Source organism: Dipodomys merriami, unplaced genomic scaffold (genome assembly GCF_024711535.1).
Source record: "Dipodomys merriami isolate MVZ:Mamm:240054 unplaced genomic scaffold, mDipMer1.0.p SCAF_86, whole genome shotgun sequence".
Lineage (NCBI taxonomy): Eukaryota > Metazoa > Chordata > Mammalia > Rodentia > Heteromyidae > Dipodomys > Dipodomys merriami.
In genome coordinates, this window is record NW_027206468.1 from 578150 (window position 1) to 605523 (window position 27374).

At 37.7% G+C, this 27374-nt stretch overlaps 1 long non-coding RNA gene across 2 annotated transcripts; it reads right to left on the minus strand.

The window, feature by feature from the left end:
- Positions 1-3185: 3185 nt before the first annotated feature.
- Positions 3186-8728, minus strand: LOC138820313 (uncharacterized). 2 transcript variants are annotated; one of them, XR_011369829.1, is made up of 4 exons: positions 8623-8728; positions 8365-8477; positions 6690-6763; positions 3186-3372 (listed from the first exon to the last, which is right to left on the minus strand). It is a non-coding gene; the product is annotated as an uncharacterized lncRNA (long non-coding RNA). The 2 variants fall into 2 exon arrangements; XR_011369828.1 differs by having other exon boundaries at positions 8365-8728.
- Between the last annotated feature and the right edge of the window lie 18646 nt (positions 8729-27374).

Consider the following 27374-nt stretch of genomic DNA (forward strand, 5'->3'; position numbering starts at 1 on the left):
CCTGACTTAGCCAGATATAAACTGCTGCAACCCAGCTCCATGGGTACCACCATCATCCTGGCTTACCCTGGCATACTCCCGATATCCTGGCCACTCTGGGGCTTTAAAACCTGGCGGGAAGTCTGATAGACTCTTTGAAATATGGCTCAAAGTGGTAGAGTTCTAGCCTTGTGCAAATGTTATCAGAACAATAATATCCCCAAACATTAAGCTCAAGCTCCATGACTAACCCCCCCCCCCCGCAAAATAAAACATCCCACTAAACACTTAGGTGTGAACTTTTATGGTTTGTGAAATATTCCTCAAAGAATGGTGATATTGATTAGAGCACCCTAAGTCTAATGACAGCTTGTGGAACAGAGCTATGTGCTGAGTCCTCCATAAAGTACTCTGTGCTGAGTCCTGCACATGGTGCTATGTGCCTAGTCCTTCACAAGGTGCAGTGTACTGAGTCCTGCATTGGTGCTGGGTTCTGAGTCTTTCACAGGATACTGTGTGCTGAGTCATGCAAAGAGTGCCATGTGCTGTGTCCTTCACCAGGTGCATTATTTCATTGGATCCTTGTAAGATCTCCCCACTGAGATGATTATGCAGACAAGATTATTGAGGCTCATATATGTCTCCATGGGAAGGACAAAATTATGTATTACTGAAGACTAGTGAGTTGTCAACTACAGACAATTGTTTGTTTTGTTTTTTGTCGGTCATGAATCTTGAACTAGGGGCCTAAGCTCTGACCCTTACCTCTTGGGCTCATGACTAGCATTCCACCACGTGGAGCCATGGACCCTCTTGCAGCAAAGGCCACAGCCTAGGGGTCTATAGCTGAGGTCTCTCATCCTGCCTTCTCAGGAAGCTGAGATCTGAGGATCTGGGTACCAAATTATCCCAGACACAAAAGGTCCCATTAGCCTATTATCTCCAATTCACTACTAAGAAACCTGAAGTGGAAGCTAGGTGCTTGTCACTCATGCGTGTCATCCTAGCTACTAAGGAGGATGAGATCTGAGGATAATAGTTCAAAGCCAGCCTGGACAGGAAAGTCCTTGAGACACTTAGCTCCAATGGACCACCAGAAAAGCTGAAGTGGCTTTTGGCTCAAGTGGTAGAGCACAAGACCTGAGCTGAAGAGCTCAAGAACAGCACCCAGGCCCAGACATCAACTCCTACAATAATAAAAATGAAAGAAACAAACTAACAAACCTGAAGTATAGGGCTGAACAAACCTGAAGTATGGGTCAATAATGTTTCTTTCTTGCTTCTATAGCTCAAGAACCCTAAGAGCATTTAGAGTGCAAGTACTTCTCATCACCAAGGGAAACACAGAAAGCTCTTGAACATCTGACCTTTCAGAAGTGGAAGTCAGAGTGTCATAGACTTTTCTGCCCTGGCTGGCTTCACCCTGTGATCCTCAGACCTCAGCCTCCTGAGCTAGGATGACGGGCCTGAACTACTGGTGTTCTGCTAGGTTCAGAACTGTGATGACCTTGACAATACAAGCCAACTGATTATCACAAAGGGCTTGGGGAGCATATTAAGCCTTTCAACATTGGACCTTTAAGAACCCTGTAGGGCACAAGATTACAATGATAGAGTCTGAGAGGCTGGGCATGTGGATGTGTTACACTTGAACCTTAGCTCTGACTCCAATTTTGGTATATATCAGTGTTCTTTTTCCAAAGGATGTTCTCATAATTAGCAAATAGGAAAAGTACCTTGATTCACCCTCACTTTTTTTCCCAATTGTGTGTCTTGAACTCAAGTTTGGGCACTGTCCTTTAGACCCGCAGGTCAAGGCGAACACTCAGCCACTTGAGCCACAGTGCCACATGGGGTCTTTTCATGGTTCACTGGAGATAAGGGTTTAACAGGCTTTCCTTGATTTGCTGTCTTTGAACTGTGGTCTTCAGGTCTCAGCCTCCTGAGAAGCTAGAGTTCCATGTGTGAGCCACTGACATTTCTTCTATTGTTTTTGGCAGTCCTTGGGATTGATCTTAAGGCCTGGGTACTGTCTCTGAGCTCCTTTTCCTCAAGGTTAGCCACTTAGGCTACTCCACAGCTTCTGGCTTTTTCTGAGTATGTGGCACTGAGGATTAAAACCTGGCATTCATGCATGCTAAGCGAGCTCTTTACCACTAAGCCACATTTCTAGCCCTACTCTTACAATTTTATCCCTCACTTGCTTATCCTCAGGAAAAGGTTTCTGACTATAAATCGTTTAAAGAAATCCCAATAGGAAGATGTCCAAAGATTGTACAAAGCTCATACTTGGGATAAACTCTAAACATGTGGAGACTGTGACAAATGCTTCCATTTAATTATATATTATGTTTCAACACTTAATAAAATATTAATAAAAATGAGTCAATATCCTAAAGTATTGTGTAGAATTTTATTATAGATGTGCAAATTGTAATAAATATTATGTGTATAGTAATACTAAATACAATAATCAATCAATAAATGAATAAAAGAAAAACAAAATACAAAATCAATAATAAAAATCATAATGTGAAATTAACTTACATATTTAAGTGTATATCATATATTAAACATGTATAGAAACATTTTTTCCATTGCAGAGCCTTCATTCAGGCCCTGGGAACTCTAGCCTGAATTTCTTTTCCTCAAGGACGGTGAGCTTCGCCTTCACCCACGGTATAAAAGACTTACCTGGACAGTGATCCCAAATCCTAGCAATGGCAGAAATACTGGCCCCAGTTCCAAGACAGTGACTTCTTTTTTTTAATGGATGCAGTTATGTTTACTCAGTTCCATACTGAACATTTAAAAAAAAGAAGTGTGGAATTTGTACAACTATTCAAACATCCTTCCTTACCTCTAAAGTGCTTCTCTGAGAAAGACATTGTTTCTCTTTCTTTGTACTTTTTTATTGCAAAAATGTTTTACAGAGGGGTTACAGTTACAGGAGCAAGGTAATGAGTACATTTCCTATTGAGCATTGTTGACTCCTTCTTTGTTTTCCCCCTACCATCCCTTCCCTCCCATCTCCACAACTACTTCACCCTGCCGAGGTCAGTGACTTAGTTTTTCTTTTGTGGTTGGCATGGGGTTTGAACTCAAGTAGTGGCAACTTTCCCTCACATTGCTACAAATTTACCAACACCCTGAGTTCAAATCCCAAGCTAGAAAAGAAAACTGGCAGAAATTCCAAACCAGGGAGTTTTATTTTTTATTTAGTTAAATAATTAATATTTTTATTTTTATTTTTTTTAGCCATCCATGACACTTGAACTCAGGTCGTGTAAACACTTCCTCAGCTTGGAACTCCCTAGGCTGGGGTGCAGTCTCCAGATGCATAGCCGATCCTGAGATCCTAGGCCAGAGGGCTTGCAGGAAGAAAAAAAAAAGCTGGAAAGCACAAAAAGTGGTGAGCTGCCGAGGGCTGGCATTTTCTGATTTTTTGGGGGCATGGTGACCATCCTGGGTCTGATTGATATGGCTGCAAAGTAGACCTGACCTACCACTTCTGATTCTGATGAGCTATCAGTGAAGCCATAGGCCAATCTGTCAACATAAGTCCTGGGTTCAAATCCCAGTCCTGACACCAATGGCAGGAGATCACAAGAGACTCATTCCTATGCATGGGAATACCAATTGAATGAGTAGTTCATGCTTTCATCTAGTCTAAAATTGGATGAAATAGTCCTAGAATGCTGATTGATCTTACCGTATAGTTTATTAAGCATGAAAAGAATAATATTCCTTCAATGGTGGTATAATAAATACCTCAGAGTTGGAAGGAATGTAGTAGGTGTCATTCAATCATAGATAGACGACTCTGGCACTCTTTAACAATATATAGTTATTTGTATACCACCGTCTGCCTATCCATGTATCGCTGTTTTGGCCAAACATGGGGGTCAATCTCAGTACCTGGGAACCACTTGACAGCTTCATTGGCTAGAGCTCCCATGCTCAAACTCACCCATTCATGAATTGGGCCTGCTAGGCACTGAGTTCAGATTCTCACATTGCCAGGCATGATGGAGAACACATCTAAAATCTAGATTCTATGTGATAGTATGTAAACAATGTAATAAATTGTAGAGGTGTCATCAGTCAATAAAATAAATGGTAAATAAATGAATAAAATGAGAAATAAAATTTATAAACGCACCAAACACAATATGGACTGAACATCTGAACGGAAGTATAAATCCTATCATTAATATATATATATATATATATGTACATATATATATAAGAAGTATTATATATATATATATATATATATATATATATATATATATATATATATGAAGTATCTTTTCCAGGAATAAGTCTTGAATTCAGTCCCCCTAGGAGGAAGAAATGGCGGGAGATCCTGAGATACTCGTTTCTGGACCTAGGAAGAGCCACGGCATGCGACTGATCTCATCCTTGAATGAGTAGCTCGTGCATGATGTGAGTAGGAAATGATACATAAGACTCATGGGGTATAGATTATTTGTAAAGAAGAGGTGATGAAGCATGGCAATAATCATCATATACATGAAATAGATGCTTAAGAAAAGATCCAAATATAGGTACTCACAGATTGGATTCTATCACAGGTCACCACAATCCTACTCTATACAAATATGTGCTTATTTGCATACTACCTTCAGCAAATGTATAGATGACTATTGTGCTCTCTATTCTCCCCCAAGGGGGGCTCAAACTCAGGTACTGGGAACGCCTAGCTCCTTTGTCACTCACAGGCTGGGGTGCTCATGTGGACCCATTCACCAATTGTGCCTGCTAGGCCCTGAGTTCAGATCCCAGACCTGCCAATAGATTCATCTTGATGTCAGAAGCCAATTGTTGCATCTATTTTCCTTTCCTGTGCAAGTCTTGGGTGTCAGCTAGGATGCAGAATGATGGGCCACCCTGTGGTCCTGAGAATAAGTTGTTATCCATGTCAGCCCAGTTATATATGTCATCATATACATAGGAAAATACACAATACATCTATAAATAGCTTACAAAATAAACACAATAAGTACACTCAATGCACGATGCAGTCCACACATGGATGTGAGTATACATCCCATGTTTCAATGATGCATTGAGCACTATTTTTGCCTCCTTGTGTCTTTATCTCAGTTGCTGGGATGAGCCCATCTCCTTAGTGGATCACAGTCTGGTGTGATCACATGGACCGATTGGGCAGTTGGGCCTCCTAGGCCCCAAGTTCAAATCCCAACACTGCTAAAAATTCGCCCTGATGTGAGAAGCCAGTCATTGCAACTGTTTTCTATTGCTGTGCAAATTCTGGGTCTCAGCCAGAATGACTACAGCAAACGCAAGATGCAACCCACCCATGTTTGGAAATATAGATCCTTTGTTTAATTATGAATTTATGACTATATTGGCCTCCCAACAGGGCTCAATCTCAGGTCCCAGGAATGGCCTGGCTCCTTAGAGGCTCACAGGCTGCTGTGCTTAACATGACCCATTCACCAATTGGGCCTGATAGGCCTTGAGTTCAAATTCCAGCACTGCCAAAAGATTCGTTCTGATGTGAGAAAACAAAGGTTGCATATGTTTTCCTGTTCTGTGAATATCCTGGGTCTCATCAATGATGGAGAATGCTATATAAGCAAATCTATAGCCATGGGAATAGGTTGTCATCCATGTTAGCACAGTTATATCTGTCACCATATTCAATAAAATGCACAAACATCCATGAATAAGACACAATATAAAAATAATTACACTGAATGCAAGATGCATACCACTCCTGTAGGTAAAGAGAGATCCTATGTTTAAAAAAGGTGGACTTGTGATTTTGTCCAATGCTGGGGCTTCAAATCAGACCCTAGACCAGGCCTGAAATTCTAGTCTTCAAGGATGGTGAGCTTCCCCTTCCCCCCAGTGCAACAGAGATACCCAGACCTGAGTTCAAATCCCAGCACTGACAAAAAATTCATCCTGATGTTAGAAGCCAGTTGTTGCACACGTTTTCCTCTCCTGTGAAAGTCCTGAGTCTCAACCAAGAAGGGGAATTCATAGGCAACCCTATAACCATAGGAACAGGTTGTCATCCATGTCAGCAAAGTTATACCTATCACCATATTAAGTAAAATAAACAATACCTCCATGTAATAGAGACAAAATAAAGAGAAGTCCACTAAACACAAGATGCCATTGACACATGAATATCAATATAGATTGTATGTTTAAATTATGAATTTATGACAATAGTGGACCACCTTGGGGATCAATGTCAGATCATGGGAATGGCCTAGATCCTTAGTTCACAGGTTAGTGTGTTCACCTTGACTTATTGGACAATTGGTCCTACTAGGCCCTGAGTTCAGATCCCAGTACTACAAACAAGTGGGTTGTAGAGTAAGAAGCCAAATGTGAAACTTGTTTTCCTTTTCTCTGAATATCCTGGGTGATCCTAGGAATCTTGGCATGGCGGAGAACATTTCTACAAATCTAGATGCTCTGTGATAGGATGTCATCAATGTAATAAACAGAATGGGTTTCATCATCATAGTACAATCAATGGTAAATAAATGAATAAAAGACAAATTTCAAGGAACAACCACACCAAACATGTATGTACTGAACACCTATAGGTAAGTATAAATCCTATCTTTACAATATATATAAATAGTATGTTTCCTGGGCTGGAGCTTGAATTCAGGACTAGTGAACAGGCCTGACTTTCTTACCTTCAAGTGCAGTGATCTTCCCCTTCATCCACATTGCTGCAGATTTACCCAGATCCTGAGTTCAAATCCAAAGCCTGTAAGAATAAACTGTGTGAACTGCAAGTCAGGGAGCTAAATTTTTTTTTTTACTTTTCTCAGTACAGGGCTTGAAGTCAGGTTGTGGCAACTCTGCCTCAGCTTCGATCACCCTAGGCTGGAGTGCAGCCACTAGATCTACAGCTGTTTCTGGGATCCTAGACCCCAGGTCTTGCAGGGAAAGAAATTCACAGAAACAATGTGGCCTTTTTATGTTATCTTCCTTTGCTCGGTGACCCTCATGGGTCTGAATGACACTGTTGCAAAGGGTACTTCACCTTGCAATGCTGAAGGCTGGCAATCTATCTGGGAAGCCATAGGCCCACATGGCAACATAGGCCCTGATTTTGAATCCCCCTCCTAACACTTGAAAATGGTTCTCATCCATAGGAAGAACAATGGAATATTATCAATGTCAAGGTTCAATGAGTTGATCATGAATGATGCTCCTATAAAATTAGACAGTAACATTTCAGGAAGCTAACTGATTTTATTTAATATTAATGAAGCATAAAAAGAATATTATTACTTACAGGAACACAATAATTTCAGGACACTGATTTCATTAATAGTATAAGGATGAAAATAATAACATTAATTACATGAATGCATGATTAATACCCAGGAATTGGTAGGAATGTAGTTTACATAACTGAATAATGTATAGACATCTCTGATACTCTGTAAAAACACATATTTATTAGCATACTTCCATATGCATGTCAATCTGTTCTTATTTTGTTAACCCCTGGGGCTTGAGCTCAGGTCCTAGAAACAGCCTGTCAGCTCAATTTGCCCCATGATGTCGTGCTGACACTCACCAATTCATGAATTGGGCCTTGTAGGCTTGTAGGCTGTGAGTTCAGATGCCAGCACTCCCCAAAAATGAATGGTGGAGTAAGAAGTTGATGGTGACACATTTTTTTTCTGTGAAAGTCCTGGGTGTCAGGTATGAAGTGGAATATATATGCAGACCTCTATCTTATGTAATCAATGTAATCAACGTTTTATGTACCATAATAGTCAAAATAAATGGTCAATATATGAATAAAACAAAAAATAAAATAACTACACTGAATGCAATATGGAGTTAACATATGTATATAAATATAAACCATATATGTAAATTGTACATGAATAGGATGTTTTCTAGTGGTGGGGATCTATTTTAGGCCTAAGGAATAGACATGAATTTCTTGACTTCTAGGAGGCCAGTTTCCCCTTCCCACACAGTGCAACAGAGTTACCAAGACCACGGGTACCAATCCCAGTCTTGGCAGAAAAACGGCACCTTTATAGTATGTAATAGTATAGTAATTCTAAGATATTTCATTATACCTCCATTTTAATGTGATTGTTTAAATGCCTCATAAAATATTAACTAACATCGATCAGTGTCCTATAACATAATTGTGTATAATTTTATCCTAGAATCATTCAAGAACTGCTCTTTCAATCATGACATACATCATATTCCATTGGTAATCATATGGACAGGAATAAGTTTCTTAGGATCTCCTTCCATTTGGAGGTGGCAGGACCAAGATTCCAACTGTGGGCTACAATTCCCACCACTTAAACCCGAGGATAGGGAACTCACCAGTCTGTCCAAGAACATCAACAAGACCAATGATTAGGCAGGTAACAGTGGCTCTTAGCAGTCCTCCTTGATATTTACAAGGCTGTGATGGGAGGATCATGGTCGAAGTCACCCTAGGCAAGAAAGTCCAACTTCAGTGCCAACAAAGCCAGAATCCCTGTGGCTCTAGTGTGGAAGGCCATCCTTGATCAAAAGCAGCTTACAGACTGTGCTCAGATCCTGAGTACAAGGTCTGGGACTGGGAACAAACAGACATACTCAACAATCTGTGAAGCCATCCAGCTAAATGAGGTCACCCTCTTGTCTCCAACTGAATTGGATATTGTTCCCTGGGAAAAGGGCTGGGGGAGCTGCTATCTTCTTGACTTCACCCATGCTGCTTGCATCACAGTATTCTGGCCACACCCCATTCTTTCATAGTTCTTTCTGACCAAAGAGATATAAGAATGGTGGCCACCCACACATTCCATGCTGCCTGGTAGCACCAGGATTCCCTGTGTTAGTTTACACCACTACCAGCAATTGAGGAAGGTAGAGATGGCTGAGTGGTGAGGAAGAGACTCAAGGCATCTTTGGAATATAGAAGGAAATTTAGATGCCTGCCTGCACCATGGCTTCCTTCCCTCCCCAAGGTGCAGAATTTCAAACATCAGGCAATGGCATCCTGCCAGGCTGCATAAAGCCCCAACCTGCTCCCTGGCCCTGGTTCTTTGCTCTGAGGCCATGTGTCTGTAATGCCACTGCCATCACTGCTCGCCCCACCTGGAGCAGCCTAAAGCAAGTTCTCCCGGCAGCACAGGTGAGTGGCTGTCCCCAAACCACCCCTACCTCCGGGTCAGACACTCCTCTGGTGGCACCATGACTCCCTACTTGTGTCCTCTCCCTGTCTCTGAGGAGCCACCTTTCTGTCTTGGGCATTTCTGAAACAGAGACTCAAGATATGCTCTGGCTGGGCTGGATTGAGGTCCTCCTATCTATGACAGGTATGCTTCACCAGACCTGGTCTTCTGGAGTTGGGATGGTAGACATGTAACAACATGCGCAGTCATCGATTTAGATGGATTATCCCAAACTTCTTAGTCCACAGCAGGCGATTCTTTTTTTCTTCATATTTTTTTATAGTGAAAATACTGTACAGAGGGGTTAAAATTACATGGGCAAGATAATGAGTACATAAATTATCAAGCATTGTAGCCTCCTCCTTTGATTCTGCTTCCCATCCCATCCTCTCCCCATCCCCCTATCCGACCCTCCACCTCCCCCTAACAAAGCTGTAAAGTTCATTTTCGACATAGGACTTATATGTCTCATTGTTGCAATGGGTCCACCTGTAATCCCTATCTAAAGGATTTTCTTTCCCTTCCCCTCGATAAATTATAACAACATAAAATACAGTGAAAGCAGGGAATATACCGTGGGGGAGGGACATAAAAAGCAACAAAAAATAAACTTATAAATGTACTAGAAAAAATGGAATGAAAGTAAAAATTTTTGAATACATATCTTAGGGTTCATTTCCCTAACACCAACTTATCTGACTTTTTCTGCTTGAGTCAGACATATACTAGTTATTGCAAATAAGGTAAACCATGGGACCTATGTTTCTTTGGGCCTGGTTTACTTCACTCTATATAATTTTTCCAAGTCTGTCCATTTCCTAAGAAATGGAGCAATGTCATTCTTTCTGATGGAGGAATAGAATTCCATTGTGTATATGTACCATATTTTGTTGATCCATTCATCTACTGAGGGGCATCTGGGTTGGTTCCCTATCTTAGCTATGGTAAATAAGGCTACAATAAACATAAGTGTGCTGGTAGCTTTAGTGTGGTTTTGATTGTGAACATTTGGGTAAATGTCCAAGAGTGGGATTGCTAGGTCATAGGGGAGTTCTATGTGGAGTTTTTGAGAAACCTCCATACTACTTTCCAAAGTGTTTGAACAAGTTTACACTCACACCAATACAGTGAGGTTCCCTTCTGTCCACATCCCCTCCAGAATCTGCTGTTATTATAGTTCTTGATTATAGCCATTCTAACTGGGGTGAGGTGGTATCTCAATGTTGTTTTGATTTGCATTTCGTTTATGGCTAGAGAGTTTGAGCATTTCTTCATGTGTCTCTTGGCCATCCTTCCTTCCTCTTTAGAGAAGTTTCTCTTTAAGCTTTTAGCCCAATTATTTATTGGGCAGTAGTTTCTTTGAAGATTTGTTGTTGGGGGATTTAATTTTTTTAAGTTCCAGGTATATTGTAGATGTGAGACCCTTGTCTGTTTTATGGCTAATGAAGATTTTCTCCCAATCCGTGGGCTTTCTATTGATCTTGCTAGCTATGTCCTTTGCCATACAGAAGTGCTGCAATTTCATGCAATGACATTTGTCCAAACTTTCTTTGATGTGTTGTGTTTCTGGGTCTCTATTAAGAAAATTTCAGCCTGTGCCAAAGAGACCTAGGATTTCTCCTATTCCATCCTGTAATGTTTTCAGAGTGTCTGCTTTGTCATCGAGGTCTTTGATCCACTTGGAGTTGATTCATGTTCATTGTGATATATAAGGATTTAGCTTTAGTTTTCTACAAGTAGTTAACCAATTTTGCCAGCAGCATTTACTGAAGAAGCTGTGTTTCTTCCATTGTATTTTGTTAGCTCCCTTATCGAATATTAGAAGGCTATAGGTCTGTAGGTTCATTTCTGGATTTCAATTCTGTTCCATTGGTCCTGAGGTCTGTTCTTGTGCCAGTACCAAGCCATTTCGATTACTATTGCTTTGTAGTAGAGTTTGAAATTTGGTATTGATATTCCTCCAGCACTGTTCATTCTGTTGAGGATTGTTTTTGTTATTTGGGGTATTTTATTGTTCCCTATGAATTATTGGACTGCTTCTTCTATTTCCTTGAAGAATGAGGTTGGAATATTGATAGATATCACATTGTATTTGTAGATAGCCTTGGGAAGTATTGCCATTTTCACGATGTTGATTTGTCCATTCCAGGAACATGGGAGTTTTTGTTTTGATTTCATTTTTAAGGTTTTTAAAGTTTTCATCATTGAGGTCCTTCACTTCTTTGGTTAAGTTAATTCCTAGGTATTTTATTTTTTGTGTGGCTATTACGAATGGAGTTGCTTTCCTAATTTCAGCCACTCTTTTCTCATTGTTGGTATACAGAAAAGCCATTGATTTTGGGGGGTTAATTTTGTTCCCTGCTACTTTGCCAAAGTTTTGAATCAGCTTGAGTAATTTGGGAGTGAAATCTATGGGATTTTCTGACTACAAGTATGACATCTGCAAAGAGGGAGACTTTTACTTCTTCTTTACCTATTTGTATCCCCTTTAGGTTTGCATCTTCTATTGTTCCTGTAGCTAGGCATTCTAACACTAGATTGAAGAGAAGTAAAGAACTTGGACATTCATGTCTCGTTCCTGAGTTAAGTGGAAATGGCTTTAGTTTCTCACCAGTAAGTATAATGCTGGCTGTAGGTTTGTCATATACAACCATTATTGTATTGAGAAAGTTACATGGATTCCTAATTTTTCCAGAACCTTCATCATAAAGGGGCATTGGATCTTGCCATATGCCTTTTCTGCATGTATTGAGATAACCATGTAGTTCTCATCCTTGCTCCTGTTGATGTGATGAATTATATTAATTGATTTGCGTATATTGAACCAGTTTTGCATCATTGAATTGAATCCTGTTAGATGATGAATTGTTTGAATGAATTGTTGAAGTCGATTGGCCAAAATGTTGTTGAGAAATTTTGTATCAATGTTCATCAAAGAAATGGGTCTATAGTTCTCTTTCTGTGAAAAGTCCCTGTCTGGTTTGGGGATGAGGGTTGTTATGGCTTCATAGAATGAATTCGGTAGTGAACTTTCTCTTTTAATTTCATTGAAGAGTTGAAGTAGTATTGGTGTGAGCTGTGTTTTGAAACCCTTATAGAATTCTGCTGTAAAGCCATCTGGTCTTGGGCTTTTCTTAGATGGGAGGTGTTATTGCTGTTTCTATTTCAATGCTTGATATGGGCCTGTTAAGATGTTTTAACTCATCTTTCTTTAGTTTTGGCATGTCAATTAATGCTAGGAAAAGGCCCATTTCTGCCAAGTTATCAAACTTATTAGCATAAACTTTTGAGAAATATTCCCTTATAATGTTCTGAATCTTTATTGTTTCTGTGGTGATGTTTCCATTCTCATCTCTCAGTTTATTTATTTGGGTGTGTTCTCTTCTTTTTCTGATAAGATTTTCTAAGAGTCTCAATTTTATAATTTTTTCGAAATAGCCATTCACATTGATAATGTGTTTGTTTTTATGAGCAAGATGTGACTCTTGAAGGCAACAGATAGAAGGATCTTGCTTTTTAATCCAACTAGACACTCTATGTCGCTTAATTGGAGAGTTAAGTCCATTAATGTTGAGAGATAGGACTGAGAGGTATTTGCGAGTACATGCCATTTTATCTACCTTCTTGGGGGCTGAGGCAACTGGGTTCTTCCTGAGGTTATTGGATTCTCAGTTTGGGTGCAATTTCATGGCCTTTATTGTGGTCTTGTTGGTATTCTATATGTAGGACATCTTTAATAATGTTTTGTTGGGCTGGTTTTGTGGAGATATATTGTTTCAATTTTTCTTTGCTATGGAAGTTTTTTATTTGACCTTCAGTAATGGAGAGTTTATCTGGGTACAGAATTCTTGGTTGATAGTTGTTTGTCTTTAGGGCATGGCATACATAATTCTAGGCTCCTTTTTCTATGATTGTCTCCCCTGTGAAATCTGAGGTGATTCTAATTGGTTTCCCTTTATAGGTGATTGATCTTTTCTCCTTGACAGCTTTAAGGATCTTTTCCTTGGTCTGAATTGATCTTGTGTGGATTATAATGTGACAGTGGGATGTCCTAATATGGTCCGGTCTATTTGGAGTACAAATAGCTTCTTGTATCTGAGTAGGCCTATCTTTTTCATGTTTGGGAAGTTCTCTGCTAGGATCCTGTTAAACAAATTTCATAGACCATTAACTTCTGTCTCTAGGTTCTCCTCTACAGCCATTATCCTCATATTAGGCCTTCTGATGGTGTCTTCCAAGTGCTGAATAGCTCTATCATATTTCTTGTATTTGTCTTGGATGGTGTATTTTCTTTTTCTATAATATCTATGCTGTTTTCAATAACCGAGGTTCGATCTTCTGCATGGTGTAACCTACTAATCAAGACTTCACACTTTGTTTTTTATTTCTTTTTCTTCTATTTGGTCGGCTTTGATGGCTTCAAATTCTTTGTTGGAGCATTGTTTTATATCTTGTATGAACTTCTTTAATTCCTTAATTTGGTTTTCAGTGTTTATTCTTAAATCACTTAGTTGTTTGGTTATTCCCATTCCTTCTGTTGGGTTCCATTCAGCATTCCCTTTGTGGTCCCCCTGACTTCTTTCAGTTCTCTGTTTGTGGATTCCATGAATGCCTTTAGTGATCTTTGTGCATTCTCATCCCACTCTCTCAATTCCTGTATTACTCTTTGATTAGCTTCTTCACGTTCATGCAGTTCCTGTAGTTCTCATTGATTGATCTCAGTCTTCTCATGGCATTCCTTTATTTCTCTTTGAGTGTTCTCAAGCTGCTCATGCAATTCCTGTATCAATCCTTGAGTAACTTCCTCACGATCATGATATTCTTGTATTAAACTTTGTTTTGCCTCCTCTCTCTCCCTATCAAGCTCATTCACAGTCCTTTGCTGGTTTTCAATATTTTCATTTTCCGTGTTTACCAGTAGTGTTTGTAGAGCTTTTTGGGAACTCTCCTCTGGGTTATTCATTATCTTTTCTGTCCCCTGATTATCATAAGTGGGAGTTGAGATATCCGGGCTTGCCGTTATTCTTGTGTTTTTCAGGGTTGCTCTACCTATTTGAGATGAAAGTAACGCCAGTTTTGTGCTAGCACACTATTTTAAAGCAAGCATCAACCAAAGTCTGTAATTGCAAAGTCAAAAATTTGCAAAAATCTAGTTGAACAGATATACCTATTCAACATCAAACAACTATGATTAATGGGCATTGAACTGCAAAGAAGAATTTGGCAAACAGAAATTATTAAGTTTAGGGAGAGATATGGGTAAAAATAGGCATATAGGGATGTGGAAAGGCTGTGGGACAGTTAACTCAATTCTAATCTCAAAGCGGGAAATAGGTTATATAGAATGATAGTAGAGAGACAGAAAATAAGAAGAAAGAGAAAGAAAAAAGACAAAAAAATAGAAAAACAGATATTAAAAATTGAGAAGTACAACACTTATAAATTATGCAAATTTTAAAACGTAATATTCAGAGAAGAACATGGATAGAATAAGAGAAGGGGGGATAAAAAGGAGATGTAAAAAACTTAAAAATAGAAATGCTTAAAATATTATATAGGTATAAAGAGGTAGTACTGTTATTAAGGAATTTAAGCCTAATAGGTTTTAAATTGAGTAATAAATTTCTGGATTAAGCATGTACACACAGATATTGGCATATCTGAGGATGAGCAGAACAGCAATTATATCACGAAAAGAAGAATGAAAAGAAGAAAAAGTGAAAAGAATGAGAAGGAAAGAAAAAAGGATCAAATGGTCACTAGAACTAAACAAAAAATATTTAAAAGAAAAAAAATACACACACATATACCCCTAAAATAAAAATTATAATAGGAAGAAAAAAAGTTAATAGAAAACAAAAAATTAAAAGTTAAAAATTAAAAAAAAAACTTTTAGAAAAAATTTTTTATAAAGGATACAAAAAAAGAGTTCTTAGATTTTTTGGGGGGGGATGGGAAGATCCTGTATCTCCCTGTGTCCTTAACTTGTCTCTTGTTGGAGTCTCTGATCTGCTGGTGGTTTTTGATTTTCCTGTGGCTTGAATGGTTTCTTAAGTCAGTTTGAGCAGGCAGAAAAATCACAGCAGACGATTCATTACCACAGGTGAAGCTCTAGGTAAGGTCGCAACCATCGAACTTCATTCTCCTCACAGGACAGTTGTGAGGAAAAAAGGGATTTATACAGAGAGTTCTCTGGAGCATGGCTAGGCACAGAGGGAGAGGCCTTCAGAGAAGATTCTCAGCAATTCTGTGAGCAAATGACAGGAAAATACCCGGAAAGGGCTCAGGTGGGCCCCGTTATTAATCGTGCAACAGATGTGGGATTATCAAACAAAACATGGCTCTCTTTCATCATTACCCTATCCCCATGAAGAAGAGGATCCTTCACTGTGTTGAGTTTTGCAGCGGGCGAAACCAAGGCACAGAGAAGCCAGGTGACCTACTTATGACTCCAACTTCACAGGAAGCTCTGCCTGACTTTGCTACCATGCTCCCTAGGACAATGGGTGCTATTATGTCCACTTCTTGTGTTAGGAAGTTCACTTCTTGTCAGTCGTGGGGCTGAAACTCTAGGCCTGTGTACTGTTCCTGAGAGCCTCAGCAAAAGGCTAGTGCTCTACCACTTGAGCCCACAGCACTACTTCTGATTTTCTGGTGGTTCTTTGGCGATAAGAGTCTCACATACGTTCCTGCCTGGGCTGGTTATGAACCATGATCCTCATATCTCAGCCTCCTGTGTAGTTAGGATTAGAATTCTGAGTTACCGGCACCATACTTAATTGTAATTCTGTCATTTTCTCTCTCTTTCCCAAGACCTGTTTGAATGGGTGCTGGAAGAGGGGGCCCAGCATCCTCAAATGGATGGAACCTAGATGGCCCTCTCATTCGGGAGGTGGGCTGTGGGTCAGTAGCTGGCTCAATAGCTTGTTGAAACAGATTCATGAGATAAACCCTTCTGTTACCTGGCTAGACCATGACAGTTATTCATTGCCCATCCAGCCTTACTAGACTTATTGTATTTTATTGCTTTCTACATCATTTTCTAGCACCTGGACAAAATTATGATATATAATTACGGAATGAAAATGTAATGCCATCTTAAGGAAGTTATTTAGGGCTCTGGGAATTTGGCTTCATGGTACGGTGATTGCCTAGCAGCCATGAAACCCTGGGTTCATTCCTTAGTAACACATTAAAAAAAACTGGAATTTGTGCTGTGCCTCAAGTGGTAGAGTGCTAGCCTTGAGCTAGAAAAAAAAACTCATGAAAATTCCCTACCTCTGAGTTTAAGCCCTTCCACTGGGGAAAAAACAACAACAAAAAAATTTAGTTAGAAAATTCAAAAAAAAAGAACCCATACTTGGAATATATAATTGCTTCTTCCATACTGACACCTGACAACAGTCCCTAATGTATGTACTTTACTTATGTTAGGATACTGTGTTGGAAAAAGTTTTGTTCATTAAGTCACAGCAATTAATGCCAGGAATGTGCTTAGATGTCAGGAAAAGTTTAATTCTGGAAATTCAATGATTCTAGGATTTGTGTCCTCACTGCTTATCACAAAGAGAAAGGTAGGTTAAGTGTGATTTTGAAATCTTTTTGGTGAGTTATGGCACCAAAAAGGCAGAGGCTAATTAATAGTTGTGAAAGAAAATAAGGAATAACTCCAGATAGAAGGAATAAATGATAGTAATTAAGGTATATAAGAAACTGTTCTAGAGAACAATTTTTGATTATTGTAGAACTTGTTGTCAACTAGGCTTTTCTTCATTGCTTTTAGCATTCTAAATATCTTAGGCAAGCGCTTAGTCTCTGTGTGATAAATGTATCTCCTTCTATGCTATTCTTTCATATCTTATCTCCTTTGTTTTCTAAAAATATCATTCTTTCTATATTTCTCTATGAACATTTCCTGATACTAAATACACCTATACAGATGGCAGAGGATGCTAATGAAAAGGTCTCAAGATCATCAGTCATTAATGTAACAAAATGGAAAAGGAGGACATATTTATTGCTACTTCAATTTTGCTGAAATGCTGCAATGTCATCATTTGTTTAAAATTTCCATTCTTTGTCTACACAGTGTCATTCAGTGCACATAAATGCAAATATGAGCCAGGTGCTGGTGGTCTACACCTGTAATCCTAGCTACTAAGGAGGTTGTGACCAGAGGATGTGGTTCAAACCCAGCCTTGTCAGGAAAGTCCATGAGACCCTAACCTTCAATTAACCACCAGAAACCAGGAGGCGGTGCTGTAGCTAATCACGCAAGATCAGAGTTCAAGCCCCACAAGAACAAAAGTGGTGAAATATGATTTTAGTTTCCCCAAAAGGAACGACAAGATCAATAATCTTCCCAATCAAAAAAAAATAATTCCAAAAGGATTCAGTGCACCTGCTTTTGGTGAGTTATGTTATGGATTCTTTGCTGGACATATTCTCTAAAAACAAATCATTTAACTAGGGATACAGGTAGACCCATTGCAACAATGACATGTACAAGTCGTTATGTCGAACAACGAACTTTACAACTTTGGTGGGGGGAGGATTGGATGGAGGAGTGGGGTATATGGGAAGTTAGGGGAAGGGGAAACAAAGAGGAGGCAACAATGTTTGATAAGAAATGTATTCGTTATCTTGCCCATGTAATTGTAACTCCTCTGTACTGTATGTTCACAAAAAAGACAGAAAAAAATGGTCAAATATTACCTTTACAATAAATTTCATCTAATATTTCTCATTTGAAAAGATAAGACTGTATAGTTGATGTCACTTGGCTTTCTTACTATCTAAGTTCAACGCCACCCCAGGCAGGAGAATCTGTCAAACTCCTATCTGTAATTACACAGCAAAAAATCAAGAAGTGGAGTTTTGGTTCAAGCAGTAGAGTACTAGCTTTGGGGGCTCGTGGGCAGGAACAAAAACTGTTCAGGGACAGGGTCCAGCCTCTGGGTTCAAGCCTCAGAAACAACATAAACTAAACAAAAAAGCAAACAAAGAAAGAGATATTTCATTGGGACCCTCCTTAAAGGAGTACTGGTCTGAGAAGTGGCTCCTTTTGCTGATCATACGCACTGGATAATCTTTTGGAATCCATATTGCTGTGGAGAACTCAGGACCAAACTAAAGGAATTGTTAACTGACTCCTGCAATAAGAGAATCATGTCAGTAGTGAAATATCCATCCATAAAACACTTTAAAACCTCCATGTCTTTGTTTCTTTGCAGTATAATTCTTTTTGGGGGGGTCCAGTCGTGGGCCTGAACTCTCGGCCTCGGCGCTTTACCTCAGGTCTTCAACTCAAGGCTAGTGCTCTACCACTTGAGCCTCAGCACCACTTCTAGCTTATTTTGGCTTATGTGGTGCTGAGGAATTGAACCTAGGTACTCAGGTATGTAAGGTAAGTTCTGTACCACTGAGCCACCTTCCCAGCCCCTGCAGTAGAACATATTTAAAACAACGTTATTTCCTTTTGTTCTATGCTGACCATCTAATGGCACATTATTTCTTTTTGTAATTCTCTCAACTAGAAGTTTACAGAAAAATTATATATGAATAAAAACACACTAGAAAAATCTAAGGACAGAGTTTTCTTCAAGCCTTCGGATTCTCTTCTTTTACAGTAAAAAGGAAAGCACAAGTTAACTTGAACTTTGTCAATCCTCAATGTTCTATTCCTCTCCTGGGATCAGTTTCCACATCCAGTAACAGTTACTTCCAGGAATAATCTATGGTGCTGCTTGAGGTATAGTGAATGATTTCTGGCTTGACCGAAATAACACAGGGACACCTTTGGACCTGAAGTAACACGAGTTTCAGAGACAACTTAATAAAGAGAAAATATGAAATTTATATTGCTTATAAATACATTATCCATGAGTATATTGAGTTAAACTTTGTAAATTCTCTGTAAATTAAGGCAAATTTTAAAGGGGAAGAAGTTTCTCAGAGCATTTTTTTTGTGTGAGTGTATGTGCTGCACATTATTTCCCAAGTGTACATGAATTTGTTAACTCATGTTAACTATAGCAATAATAAGAGAAAGAGAAATTCTGTGTTTCAGTATAAGGGTTCAATACACTACAGAAGACTCTATGAATAAGACCACGTTGAAACAATAAAGCCAAGTCCAGTATGTAGATTTATGAGAGTGATATAGTGAAAGCATTACTCCTATGTGGAACAGGAAGTATGAGACCACCGCCTTTCTAAATCACGCTTGCTAATGACACAACTTTGTAGAAAGTATAATGGAAGAATAATTCTGTTTTCAATGAAAGTCAGATACAAGAGCATGGACTTAATTGGAAAAAAAAAAGTCCATCTTGAGAGAGCAGGGATTATACTAGCTATGAACTGGTGGATAAGATCAAATTTTTTTCTTTCCTTTACTTATATATTGCTAGTTGATGGTGGTGTTGGAACTTGAACTCGGGGCCTGGGCACAGTCCCTCTGCTATTCAGCTCAAGGCTAGCACTCTACCACTTGAGCCACAGTGCCGCTTGCCTCCTTTGTTCCACCTTCCCATTCCTTCCCATCTCCATCCCCCCCAAGCCAAAGTTGTAAAGTTCATTTTTCGACATAATGTCTTGTACATCTCATTGTTGCAATGGGGCCACCTGTATCCCTAAAATTGTGCAGCAAATTATGTCTAAGAAATATATTTTTCAATAAGATGTTTCAATCCTTAGATAAAGCTCATTTTACTTTAATATAAAGTTATCTTCTAAAATAAATTCTGCAACTAACCTAATGTATGTTTTCTTGCGAAAAATGCTGTGACTTCTTGTCTTGTTATGTGATTTTAATTATATTTTTATTTGTGACATAATCCCTACTTACATTTATTACAAATTTCTGTAATTGTACAAATCATGCCTGTACACACTAATTTGCATACTCTAATATTAAAACAAAATTATTTTTTCCTGTCTCCCACAGGGAAGGATGAAGTGCTGAAGTACATGGAATGGAAATTTGCAACGTGAGGATGGGATCATGAGCAATTTCTACTTGGCTGAACAGGAATTCTTGTTTCTACAATACATTCTTACCATGTAATCACACAGGGAAAGCCACAAAATTTGAAGTTCATATGAATGAATTACATTCCTAAAAGTTGTGGCAACCTGGCTCAAAAGTTCAATCTTATCACCAGTTATTTGTGCTTGCTGGCTGAGCTATTTCTCTATCATATGTTTCATATTGTTAAGTATATTAGTAATTCAGCTGTCAGTACATGGCAGGAGACTCCTAAAATCACAGCTATTGCTGTGTAATATTCCAAAGATAGGAAAAAGGTTATATTGATCTCCAATTCCTCCCTTTGGCCTTTAATATACTAATTAATTGTCAAAACAAGCGAGTAAGATGTTAGTTTATTTTTCCTTTTTAATTAGAGATTAAGCAAATGTTTATCAAAGTGAAAAGTGTTAGTGCTATCAGAGCTCTGATATGAACACCTTCTCCCTAAAAAGCAATGCTCTAAAGACTGTAAATATGGAAGCCACAATAAAATTCTCTCTCTCTCTCTCTCTCTCTCTCTCTCTCTCTCTCTCTCTCTCTCTTCTCTTTCCCTCTCCCTCTCTCTTTATCTCTCTCTCTCTCTCTCTACACACACACACACACACACACACACACACACACACACACACACACACACACACACACACACACACACACACACACACACACACACAGCTGCCACCCAGGCAAATGAGACATCAGTTCCATTCTTTTGTAATTATAGTTGATTGCTGTTTCCTCCATAGGTTTTTCTTGACTGAAGGATCTTGCCTGGACCTGTATCTTTCCCTGAAATCAAGTACATTCAAGTCAAACTCCAGGAATTCATACTACTACTCCAAAATTCTAACGTGTATTGGATCTAGAGACCAATAAAACACCCACCTTGTTATTTTAGTAGAAATTGACATCATGAAAGTAGAGGAATCTTAATCAGGAACTGAGGTAAGAGAACAAGAGTATGTGGGAAAATGTAGAATACTGTATATATGTTAGAGATACAGAATCAACTTCTATAGACTCATGTATGGAAAACTTGTCATCCTATATTGAAAGCTCAATTTACATATACAGTTTTCCAGTTACTTTGCTTACCTATCACCTCTGATCACAAATCCTCTTATGAATGTTCATAGTATCTTTGAATATATCACAAGATTTGCATGTACTTATAATCTTAAGCAGGCAGTCTGCTACTACATCTTTCATTCTATGTGACGAACCCTTATTTTTTGCTTCTCTATTTGCTGAATAAATGTATTCTTGGATACAGGATATTGACAGCAAATCTGAGTGTAATTTACATTTTGTAAATTTCAAAAATAATATAAATTTTGTATTGACTAATCATTTTCTAAAAATGAGTGATGTTCATGAACAAAATATTTTGGTGCCTTTAAGTAAATTGAGAATTGATGTGGTAGTTCTTGTGTCTAATTTACTTAACCACTAGATTGTTCATGTATGAACATGTACACTGGACTTTTTTTTAACATATATAGTAGTACTCAAGGGTTTGCTTTAAACTGATAATGGAGTGGTATCTTCCTATTCCAAACTTAATATATACTTCAGTGAAAGTACTAGAAACACATGATGTTTACAGGAGCAATATAAAAGACAACATATTTCTAAAGAGACTTGATTTATTGATTTAAACACTGAAAAGAATAAAATAGGTTCCTCGCTTGATACTGAATAAATTTCATATGAATGTAGCTCAAGATGAGACTCAGATAAATTCATATTAATATTACTGAGATTTACATCACAATATAAGCTATATAAGCATTTTTAAGGAATTGGTCATTCAAAGCCCTAGATACCTCATGGATGAAGAATGGAATTAAAAATAGCAGAGGAAACCAATTCAACATGCAGCTATTATGATTTTATAATGCTAATATGGAAGAAATGGAGCTTTCGCTTTTCTGAAGAAGAAAGTTTAGACAGCAATTTCAATGTAAAGCATCAGTTATAATGAGTCTAACGTCTTTTCCTCCAAGATATCCAAGAGCACTATACTCATGCTCTGAAATGTAAATAAGTAACAATTTTATTTAGCCTTTGTTAATATTTATTTAATTGTGTAGCAAAAAGTTAAACTGTTTGCTCTCATTCCTTCAATATAGTAGCATACGTTTATACTTTATTGTCTCTTCATACAAGCCTGAAATCACTACTTCAAAGTAACACAAACAGAAAAACAAAAATAACCTGATACAACAATCACAAATCTTAAATTATGTGAAAAAGACCACAATAAAAATAAATAAATCTGAGCTGGGAAGGTGGTTCAGTGGTAGAGCGCTTGCCTTGCATGCCTGAGGCCCTGGGTTCACTTCCTCAGCACCACATAAGCAAAAAGATAAAAAGGAAGTGGCATTGTGGCTCAAGTGGTAGAATGCTAGCCTTGAGCTGCGAGGGACAGCACTCTGGCCCAGAGTTCAGGCCCCACGTCTGGACCCCCCCCAAAAAAACTAAGATAAATACATAAATAAATCTAAGGAATAGGAGAAATAATGACAGAAGAACAACAGAAGATTACCCTAGCTCTCTCTAATGAAACAGAGATTTAGAGTCCTAGCAGGTACTCCAGGTCTAGAGGGTCACACCAAGTCAGCTATAATTATATATAGATATCCAATTCGAAAGAAGAGTTCATACTGTCTTCAGAAGAAAACAGAAATCTATGAAAAGTTACCCAGACAGGTAGGTGACTGCCATGACTGTGTTGGCCAACATATTCAAAAACACATCTGCATTGTGGAAATAGGGCAACATGGAAAAAAGCAGGAACAGAAATGTACATCAGAGAAAGCCACATCCATCTACAGAGACAATTCACCATACCACTGGACAGTGTGAATTGTGGCTGGAATCACAAGTATTAACATCGCAACATCTCACCTCAACTAGTTTCTACTCCTACATTTAATGGTCTAGACAAAAACCTAATTCCATAAAAGCAAATCACAACAGAAAACCAACATCTGGCAAATCAACCAAGAATACAGAGAGTCATGTATGAAGATCATAGATTCCCCCAACATAAAACCTCCAAATAGACAAAACAAATCAGAAAATACAATAAAAATGATGTCAAGGTAGTATAATTCACATAGTAAATAACCAGGCATTGGAACAGACAAGGACCTTTAAGTTAGTTATCAAAATACATTACAAATACTGCTGAAAATGTGATTAATGGAAAGATAGAAAACCTCTACAAAGAAATTTGTGAACAAGATGAGACCAACCAAAGATTAGCAAAATAATTCATGGAGACTACAAATAGAAAGATAAAAATATTCTTAGAAGGCAAGGGTGTCCAAGAAAAAAATAGATGCATAGTTAAAAGGATATGGGAGAAGACACTGAAAACAACCCTTGATACTCCCCCACCCAAAGAAAATAAATACAGAAAGTCCATACAGGACCTAAACAAAGCTTTAATAAAGAGATAGACCCCCTAAAAATGACCACTTAGAAGATGAGGAAATCAAAAACAAAGTAGAAAGTCTCCATAGCAAATAGATGACATAGAAGGTAATCTCAGGGTCAAAGACAGAATAGGTCTAATAGGAAAGAGGAGATAATCATTTAGAACAAATCCAAGAAATAAGAAATGATCTTGCAGAACTTCAAGACTCAGAAGATCAAATTTCGGGGAGAGAGGTATCAAGAAAGAGAAGAGCAGGATGCTAAATTGATGAGAAACCAATTACAGAATTCTAGCAGAGAACATCCCAAACATCCAAAGAGATAGGCTCATTCAGAGAAGAGAAGCCTTTAGAACACCAAACAGAGAATTCTAGAACTGAAAAATCCACCACCACATCATAATCCATTAGAGGATCATTAAAGATCAAGGAAAGGATTCTTACAGATGCCAGAGTGAAAAGACTGATTATAAAGAATATATAGTCACAATAAATACAGATTTCTTAGTTGATATGATAAAAAGGAGAGCCTGACATGATATATGACAAACATTAAGGGTAAACATCTACCAATTCATACCAAGCCAAACACTCCTTTACATTTAAAGGTTATATAAACATATTTCATGACAAAGAAAACTTGAAACAACGTATATCCAGAAAATCAGCTGGATAGAAGTTAATCAAATATATCCTACATAGAGAAGATCAAGAAGAACAGGAACTGGTTATATAAAATGCTCCCTACCAGAGATCAAGGTAAATATATTAACAGAAGATGAGGAACAGCTCCTAACAGCAGGATTATAACATAGCAGGATTTATAAGATATTTCTCAGTCTTAACTCTCAGTATGAATGGATTTAAATTTCCAAATAGAAGACATAGATAAGATAGTAAGATCAAAAAAAAAAAAAAACAAGAGACACATTTTATTGACAAAAACAACCACGTACTCAAAATAAAAGGCTGGAAGGAAAATTTTCAAGCAAATGGACACCATAAACAGGCAACAGTAGGATTACTAACATAATATAGAATACAATTAAAATTAAAATTAGTAGGAAGAGACATTACATATTGATAAAGGCAACTCTCAATTAGAAGATATAGCCAGTCTAAATATCAATGACCTGAATTCTGGAGCATTCCACTTCATCAACCAAATTTTACTTAACCCCAAAAGACATCTCAACACATCATTCTCATATATGGATTTGTTATCCAGGAAAAACTCAACCAAGAAATTGCAGACCTAAATAACTTCATTGACAACCTAGCCCTAACAGACATCTACAGAATATACATTCAGCGTCAGAATATACTTTCTTCACATCAGCTCATGGAAGATTCTCCGAAACAGAACATATCCTATGTCACACAGAAATTCTGTCCAAATTGAAAGAAAAATTAATTGAATTCCCATATCTTGTCAGTCCATAACAGAATAAACTTATAATTAAACAGCTAAAGCAAAATATTGTCAAACCCATGAAGAGTGAACAAAATGTTGCCGAATGACCAGTGCAACACTGAAGGGATTAGAATGGAAATCTGAACACCTCTAGAATTTAACAAAAATGAACACACAAATTACCAGCTTCTCGGGTATTTGTAGTAATTACCGGAGGATTTATAGCTCAGAGTGCCTACATCAATAATTGAAGAAATCTCAAATTAATATTTTAATTATGTATCTCAAGCTCCTTGAAAACAGGAAGAAGCCCAAAACCCAAAGCAGTAGACAGAAACAAAAAAATTAAATCAGAAATAACTAAATATATTCAAAATAAAACATAGAAAGAATCAACAAATCAGAGTTGGTTTTTTAAATAAATGAACAGACTTGACAGATTCATACCAAATCTGACTAAGAAGAGAATTTATATAGATAGATAGATAAAAACACGAAGATTGGGAGAAGAACTTTAGTTGCTCTGCAACGCACAATTGCCTCATATCTCAAATATATTTAGAGCTCCAAAAGTTAACCCACCAAAAAAAAGTTCTCAAAGAAACAACATCCCTCTTAGTAAGTGGGCTAAAGAGAGACCTCTCTGAAGATGAAATATGCATGGCCAAGAGACACATGATGCAATATGCAAAATTTCTGATCATAAAATAAATGCAAATCAAAGCAACGTTGACATTCCACCTCACCCCAGTTAGAGTAACCATTATGAAGAAAATTTATAATAACAGATGCTGGGCTGGTGGAGATGTGGCCAAAAAGAAACATTACTACACTATTGGTGGAAATGTAAACTTGTTCAAATACTCTGTAATGAAGTATAGAGGTTCCTCAATAGAAATCCCCTATCAAACAGCAATGATGGATCAAGAAAATGTCATATATATTCACAATCAAACTCTATGCTTCTGTCAGAATGAATGCCATTGACTCATTAGTAAGGAAATAGAATCACTTGGAAAACATAATAAGTCAAACAAGCCAGACCCAAAGAATCATAGGCTAGAGGTTTGCAGTCATTTGGAAAAAACTAGAATATGTCTAGTATATTCACAATAGCTCAATAGCAACGTGAATATCACCATATAAAATGAACCTTATTGAAATGAGCTCCAAGAAATGGATACAAGTTGATTGAATAGTGAACTGTGTTTAGTTACTTCTATTTAGTTTTTACCCTTTGGCTTTTTCCTTGTAGTCATTTGTTTTTTATTTCTGTACCTTTTGTCTTATACATAAATTAATGTGATTTGGGGAAGGGAAGGGAAATCACAGAAATGGTTGGACAAAGATTAACCAAAGCAACAGTAATATACAGTAGACACTATATTAGAATAGAACTTCATAACTTTGGGGTGTAGGATGTCAGGGTTGGGGGAAGGAGGAAAATATGAGGTAGGGGTAACATTGTTAAAAAATGTACTCATTACCTATGTAACTGTAAACCACCCCTCAGTATATCACAGTCATGATGTAAAATCCAAAAGAATATAAGAGAACTCAGCCAAACAGAGAAAATTAGAGACAAAAATGAGACAACACAACAGATACAAGCAAAATTAAGCATGCTATAAAAGAGTATTTTGAAAACCTTATGCCAATCACCTCGAGAATCCTGGAGAAATTGACGCTTTCCTATACTCGATCTGAACCAAGAGGTAACACATAAGAAGCAATGAAAATGACATGTCAATAAACAACTTCCCATTTCAGAAAAATCTAGGACTCAATGAATTTATCATGAAACTAAGGCCTGTAAAGAACTTACAATACTCAGATCTAACTCTTCAAAGGAATAGAAAGGGAAATGGAATTTTCAAAACACATTCTTTAAGGCTAGAATTAGACTCTTCCGAAAATCACATAGAAACTCCAAAGAAAGAGAACTATGAACCCAAATCTTTGATAAGCATTGATGCATAACTTATTATTAAAATTCTCGCCAACCAATTTCAGGAACTAACAAAAAACATATGGTATGATCAAATAGGATTCATCATTCATAAAAATGGATTCAATATTCTTGTCAATAAATATAATACAAACCATCAGCAGAAGCAGGGACAAGAAAAACATGATCCTCTATAGGAGTGTAGAAATAGCTTTTAACAAGCTCGAATACCACTTTATGATTAAAAGGTCTGAGAAGCTAGGAATGCATTGAACATTCCTCAATATAATAGAATGTATATGACAGAGATAATTAGCCTTTACCTAACAGTGGA